General features: G+C 45.2%; 1 pseudogene; it reads right to left on the reverse strand.

Moving 5' to 3' along the window:
* Positions 1-2147: 2147 nt before the first annotated feature.
* On the reverse strand, positions 2148-7344 carry LOC124698908 (annotated as a pseudogene).
* Positions 7345-7704: the final 360 nt, after the last annotated feature.

Here is a 7704-nt window from a genome sequence, read left to right on the forward strand (position 1 = left end):
ACGCATGATGAAGTCTTTCATCTCTAATTTCTTGCATGTCTCGTGTGGAACATGCGTTTGGAAGTATCACCCTTCTGCAACCAGAGGATGTGAGAGTGTAGCTTCGCAATTGTCCTCTCGAGGGGTCCAGGCATAGAATCTTCTTCTTGAGAAGGCACCGCAAGGCTCTTTCCTCCGGCGAAAAGGCCCAAGAGTCCATCGCCGTGTCAAGACGCAATATGACCTTTGTTGCATTAATAATTTGCATCTTAACATTCCCAACAAACTTGGAAATGCAGTTTGAAAGGAACTTGGCGCTTGCTTTGAGCTTTAATTTGTGTCCAACCATTTGAATGGATTTGCAATCCATGTTGTGGACATCCATGCCTTTTGGGACAATATTCATGAATCTATCAACTTTAGGCTAGAAGCATTTTAACTAAAAGCGACGTCCCCTGAAAATGTCTCATGACGAACTCACGACCAGCGGGTAGTTGTCAGAGCCTCTTCACAATCCGAGAGGCCCGATGGACAAGTCGAGAGGAAGGCATCCATGAAAAACTCTCCACAATCGAGAGTCATAAAGACCCTCTAAGGCACCACAAGGTGGGATTTTCCCTCTCATTGTACTAAGTGAACCTCCTACCATTGAGTTAGAGTTCCTTCATTTTTAGCCGAGATAGCGTGCGTTGGAACCTGCACATCATCCGCCTATGCAGCACCCCTTGATTTTTGTCAGCCGGGTCAACTATAAGGTTGAAGTCCTCGGTGTCCACCCACGGATATCCTATAACTCACAGAGGAACAACCGCTTGTATTCTCCACTCTGGGGTCCGTAGACACCGGTGAACCACTATCCATATTCCTCCCACATTGCGCGGTGATCTCATTAAGTGAGAGGCGATGGGGGTTTGAGACCGAAACTAACGCGTACTGCCAGACTAAAAGTATGTTGACACGCCGGTAAGAAGTAGAACTTTGCATAGGAAGAGCCTAGACTCTCTCTAACCACGCTGTTAATGATAACCACCATTTATTTTTGTCTTGGAGAAAAACCACTGCCACATTCACGGGTGAGATCGCTTGGAAAATTTCCGCCCATTCCGCTCGGGAATTAAAACCACATGCATTCTAAATCACAAACAAAAGAGCTATATACCAAAACAAATCGGCACTGAACATGCCAATCACTTAGACAAGGTACTCCACCAGGGCATCGTCACTGAGCGGGAGATCGTTAGGTAGCCATCCAAATAGGCTGAGTACCACGTGGAGGTGGTTTTCACTAAGGGGCGTGGAAAGAGGTCGAGGTATGCCTCTCATGCCTCATCACCAATGATCTCTCCTTTTGTTGCAATACCAAGTTCGGAGATTAGAATTCTATGTTGTTGCCTCAGCGGCCCAACAATGACCTTCATTGGATGTCCACGGTGTGCCGGCCTAGAGAGAATCGATGAGATGGGTCTCTGGTAGACCGAGCGGAAGATTGCGAGGCCTAGGTCCATCCCAACGTTTGTCCAGTCCACTGCCTTGGGCACAAGAGGGATAGTTGGCGAGTGAGGGACAGACTGATCTGGAACATCGCCAACAACGACTAATGAGCCACGTCACTCCATCAATCCCCAGGGAGGTGGCGTCTAGACTCGCGCGATATCCATGCCGTCCGTTTACAGGGACGAAACCTCCGCGGGTAAAAGCGTTATTGTGTCTCTACGTATAGTCCTTGGGGCGTTTGCTTCTCGGGGTGTCCCACCTCACCAATCGGAGAGTTTGGTTCAAAATAGAAGGGCTGCCATCCCTCGATAACTGCTGGTCGTCCTCGCGATCCAAACTTATATAATTAATTAAATTTTGTAGTATTTGATTTTGACAAAAATTTATATGCGGAGTATAATGAAACAGAGGATATGAGTATAAGTCACATGACTAATTTGCTTCTCAATTGCAGAATTTATTGATGCTTAAAGAATAACAATTTCGTACTGCCAACCAAATTCATATAAGATACTATGTACTTCTGTAACTGAACTACTGAAGTATTTTTTGAACTTGATATGATGATTTCTGTAGTTTTATGATATAAGCCGGTGCATTTAACTTGCTAATTTTCTAGCTCTTTGACTAGTTGACTGGACCCATCAGCAATAGATGATTTTAGGGCAGCATCATCAGCAGTAGAACATGACCCTCTTCACGCTGTCCTTGAGCGCAGGGAGGGGCCTGACGACCCCACCGCCGGGGGCCCGGGTGCTGCGGGACGTCGAGGAGCCGGCCTGGCGCGTGCTCGCGATGGAGCCGCTGTCGGAGCTGTCCGGCTCCATGTAGAACCGGGCGCGGAAGGCGGCCAGGTGAGCATAGTATGCCGGAGGAACTGCAATAAACGTTTATCTGTCAGAACTGTTTTTGAGAATTTATGTGTCAGAATTGTTGAAACTTCAAGACTTGAGCTTGGCAGATCCCTGATGACAATATTGATTTCAGAGTGTCGACTTACCGATCGATACCGACCGCGTGCACCTCGCGTAACTGCGGAAGAGATCGAAAGTTAGGGAGGGGATGTAGATTGATTGTTCGAGAAGGTGAAGAATGCCGAGGCTTACGTGTAGCAGAGGTTGTTGGTGAGGCTCTGCAGTGCATCGGCACTGAAGTTGTTCTCATCCCACAGGACATGGTAATGCGCGGGGCGGCTCGTGCCCTACGGATCATTTGAGTTAACATCTGAATCTGATACAGTCTAAAATGACAGACATGAAGATGTAAGTAGATCTCGTCATATTTATTTACCTTGATGCCGGCATGGCTGCACAGAAAGAAATCAAACTCTGTAGGATGGCAGATCTTGGAGTCTACAACAGTGCCTGCATGTCCAGGAGAGACTGTCAGATTAGAAAAGATATTGGCAAGAGGAAGGTAGAAGCAAGCAACCTGAAGAATGATGGCATAAGTAACAACACTCACCGGGGAGGATGTTGCCGCTCCTGTCGACGGAGCTCTGGTCATTGTGGTTGTGCGGAAACAGTCTGGTGTGGTGGCGCTTCTGAACCACGATGAAAGTAACCTGCGGCTGGTAGTTGGCCTCCAGCGACGCGCATGCCTGAGAGACAGATGAATTGGATCAGAAGGGAGTGATAAAATTGGGGCAAATTGTGTGTTACCTTTCGGATGGCATCAAGCTCATGCAGTAGAACTTGGTAGAACTGGCCTTCGCTGACACCATCTCTGCAAAAGGCAGACACTTTTGCGGTTTAGCCCCAATGTGGAAGGCCAGGATTTCAAATGATTGACCAGCTCACAGCTGGTATTGAAAAGAAGTATCAAATCACAAGCCGTAAATTTCTGCAAGAAAGCATACCTATAGAACAATATTCTCTGAGGCTTTTCTCCAGTACATCTTTTGAAGGAGATAAGAAGCTCCCTGCAAATGCATGCCACAGAATGTATGACTTGTGCTGAAAATTCGTAGGAGGAAGACTGGAGATGGTGAGGGATACCTTATCATGCCACCATGGATGGTTCCTCTCTGAGGATCATGAGTGACATTGTACAGATCATCTATCAACTCTTGCCTGTGAGATTGAGCAGAGACTAGGCCAGCATACTTAGTCACCTCAGGCCAATCTTGGGAGGCCACAACCTGCAGGGAAAATCAATGTTTTTTTAGAAAATAAGTTGACTGATGTAGACAAGAACAGCCAGTGGACATTGAGTATGAGATTGTTGGACTTACTGCAGAAATGGAAGGGCTGCTGTCTTCACCAGGATGGGGATGGGTGACATCAGCGCCGAATATGATCGTAGGCTTGTCGGTAAGCAAAGGGATGCACCTTGACACTGCATCAGCCAGGACAGTGTTCCTTCCCCCAACCTTTGAAAACAAAAGGCCGTATGTGTTAGAGTCGGGGACTGAAGAAATGCACAAAACACAACAAGAAATCTAACACCAACCTTTACGTTTATCTTCAGAGCAAGGTTTGCCAGGATCTGTTTGTTCATTTTAAACACTTGCTTTGTTAAACAGCACTGAGAAATCAGCCCAAGGTCGATTTCGCAGACACGCTTCAAGTCACCTGATACCGGCACAGTATGAGCATCTCTAGAGATGAGCATTGACTTGAAGCTTCAGTTTAATAGTGCAGAAATCAATATATAATTGAAATTTTAGTTACCATAAAGCGAGCCGTTGTTATCAGGAAGTATTCCGATAAGTAAATCGAGCTCCTTGCGCTGTGGTCCAAGTATGTTCAGTGCATCATGGAACCTAGCTTTCAAAGCTCGCTCCACTTGATCAGGACGCACATATATAGCTGGAAGAACAGGCTCCAAAGCAAATTCCTATAATTGATAGTAAGACTATTACTATTGTAACCAACAAGTACAAGGGAAAAATAACATGTACAATGTGCAAGCATAGCTTGAAGCATTTCAGGGATACTTGCCATTCCTGAGGCTTGGCACATGCGGGCAAGTTCACGACAGAATCCAGTAGCAACACTGTCTTGAACATTTCGAGCGAAATTGACACACATCCAGCTCCTGACTCTACCACCATTTACCAATTTCTGGATAAGGAGAAAATGAAAATGAACAGCAAGGCTTGAGATAATAAAGTAAACAAAGAGCATATGCTTGATGTGGATAATAAAGTAAACAAAATCTGGCATTAGTACATCTTTTTGATGTAGTATCATTACCTTGTTCATCATATTCCATTGGCCAATTCTAGGCAAGCAATCCTTCTCTCTACCAGCCTCGCTGTACTTAAGCTGCATGAATAGAAACAAAAGGAGAAGTCATTAAAAGTGTTGCAGCGAATTAAGCATAACATTTTCAGAAAACAGGATCACTCGCGAAGGGCTAATAGCACAAGAAAAAGAACTTCGAAAGGCATTGTCTCAACATGATTCAGGCTCCACTTACCCGAGGAGTAGGTAAAACCCGTGCCTCAACCGATGCAAGCCGCTCACTGATCGTGATGCCAAACTCTTTTGCATAAGGATCATCATGGTAAGAGTTGTGATTTACAATCTGTAGACACACAAATAAATTTGTGCTTTGCATAAACATGTGAACTTGTTTACCTGCACATAGGATGGTAGAGCCTCAACAATACTATGACAAGAGAAATGCTATACCTGAATTAGGTCACGCTCCCGATCATGTGGGCGCTGACATGTCTCCTCTAGAAGAGCTCTTATCTGACCCTGGTTGAGTCTCTTGGAGTATCTCTGTCCCGCCACTATTTTGCAGGCCTGGATAGAAGTTCAGATTTGTAAGCACATGTCAGAGACAATAGATTTGCAGGTTAAGTGCCAAAAAGTTGACAAGAAAACAAAATACTACCGCACATATTTACTACATGAAAGAAGGGAGCGTATTTTAGCACTAGCGTACCTCCATGGGGAGGTAATTTGGACGCTGCTGATTACCGACTTGCAGACAGGGAAGGTAGGTGTGCTGGATGGTGTAGCCATATGTCTCCTGAAAGTATTGGACAACAGACTTCACTGTGTCCCCTTGATCAACGGGAAAACTGTTGCAAAATAACATTATTTTTGAGGGAAACAAGAACAGTACCTTATGCTTTTCAGAATGACTTCAGAGGAAACTAAAAGGGATATTACAATAGTGCAAGATGAAAAGAGGAAGCTCCATACCTTAGCTCCCGAGTTGCCTCGGATGTTAAACCAGATATCCGATACTTCCGCCGTATGTTGCCACGGTGAGTAACTTCCACCTTCACACCTTTTAAGGCCTTCTTGATCTAGGGTGTTCAAAGAAACATCGAAATTACTTGCTAAGTTAGTGAATAAAGCTACAAACAGATATGCAAGGAATGGCAGCTCAGATTACCAAGACATACTAAAGCTATTCAGATTTAGATGAGTTATGGGAACTGGATTCAAGCAGTTAACAATAGCTTGTGTATTCATTTACTTCTGTCTCACAACAAAGGTACTTCCATTTGAAACTAGCTCTTCCTGAACGAAGTCGAAGGATACACAGTAATGAGTACAAAGTGTTAGCCAAGTATACCTTGACACGTTCAGCATCTGAGAGGGACCTCGAGCGGATGTCAGTGTTCAAAAGCTGAGAAACAAAATCAATGACAGGCAGAGGCTCGAAGAAAGATGTAGCTGACATATCTGAAAACAGAGAAAAGATGGGAAAGTAAATATTGAGGAAAGTATTCAGGAAGTATGAAATCTCTGTCAAGAAAAAGAAGGGAAAGTAAATATCAATTAAGCAACACCAATAAGCATCTCTGTCAAGAAAGTTCGAAGTAACAGAGCTATGTGAATTAAAGCTTAAATCATCACTGATTATGCTAAGCTATATAGTTGAAAGTCCATTCACTGACTATCCAAACATTGAATATAAATATCTATCAGAACGGTTAAGTACTGAATGTTATCTTGTGCAAATAAAAAAATGCAGAAATTTCCGTTGCTTATTAGTGGCTTCACAATGTATTACATAACACATACCCAAGGACAGCGGTACAGAACACCATGGAGCCCCAGTTCATTGTAGTGACCATATATTCATGAGAAAATGCGAGAACCAGAACCTTACCAATATTCAGTGACAAACCCATCTGAGTAGGACGAATGGTCTGATAAAACCCGCGCCAGCTTTCTATTCCGTCGCCAAGGGATCGCCTTCTTCCCAGGTCAGGCGAGAAGAAGGATCGGCCATATGGTTCATACCTGTTAAACAATTGATGGGGATGGAACAGTTTGTCAATTATTGATTTTTCCTATGATATGATACCTAGAGATATCTACACTCTACCTAGCTGTTGGCAGCTCACGCAGGACGATGTCAAGAACTTGCAAGGCCTCTTGGGGAGCCTCTCCCTGCCTCCCAGCTATATACTGCTCAAGCCGATGAAGATCGGCCTTCGCCGCAAACCTAATCAGCACCTTAAAAGTTCTCTCACGCCTACATCATAGAAATAACAGTCAGAAATGTCAGTTGGCTTCAGATACAGACTTAGATACTATAACAGCATCTGCAGTCACCCACTAAATATTTTGTTTCTCATGATTCTATGAGTAGTATGTTTTGTACTCTCTAAATATTTCTGTAACAGCATCCGCAGTGGAAAGCTCTCCCACTTTTTCCCCTTGGAAAAAAAATGTCTATAGAGTATGCTTTGCCCTATAACCATAGAATCATGAGAAAGAAAGTCTCAAGGACGCACCTCTCCAAACCGGAGCCATCATCTTCGTCGAGCAAAGTGATGTGAAACTCTTTGGAAGTAAAAGGCAGCGCACCAGCAGTGTACATACTCTTCCTGCCATCGTAGGCCGGAAGCCGACCTCCCAAGTAGGACACCTTGTGCAGCTTCACCAGCTCTTCCATCACGGCGCGGCCGACACCCCGTGAGGTGATCTCTGGGGTGATGGAAACCTGCCGAGAAGACCACATGCCATGTCAAGAACTTCGGAGAACAATGCAGTCATGGTAAACTAAAGAAAACTCACGTCGTACTGGTGAAGATCCTTGTCCGGCAGCTCGGCGAGGAAATGGTTCGCCTTCACCAGGCACTTGGTGCCGACCCTCCCGTTCCCCGGGCGGCGAGGGAACTTGTACGAGCAGCTGGGCAGCGGGATCGGCTGGAAGACAACCGCGCTCTTCTCACCGCCCTCCATGGACAGGGCATCAAGCTGCCGGGTGACCACCTCGAGAGCCTCCGGAGACCCTGTCTCCGTAGAGGCCGAG

Source organism: Lolium rigidum, chromosome 3 (genome assembly GCF_022539505.1).
Source record: "Lolium rigidum isolate FL_2022 chromosome 3, APGP_CSIRO_Lrig_0.1, whole genome shotgun sequence".
NCBI lineage: Eukaryota > Viridiplantae > Streptophyta > Magnoliopsida > Poales > Poaceae > Lolium > Lolium rigidum.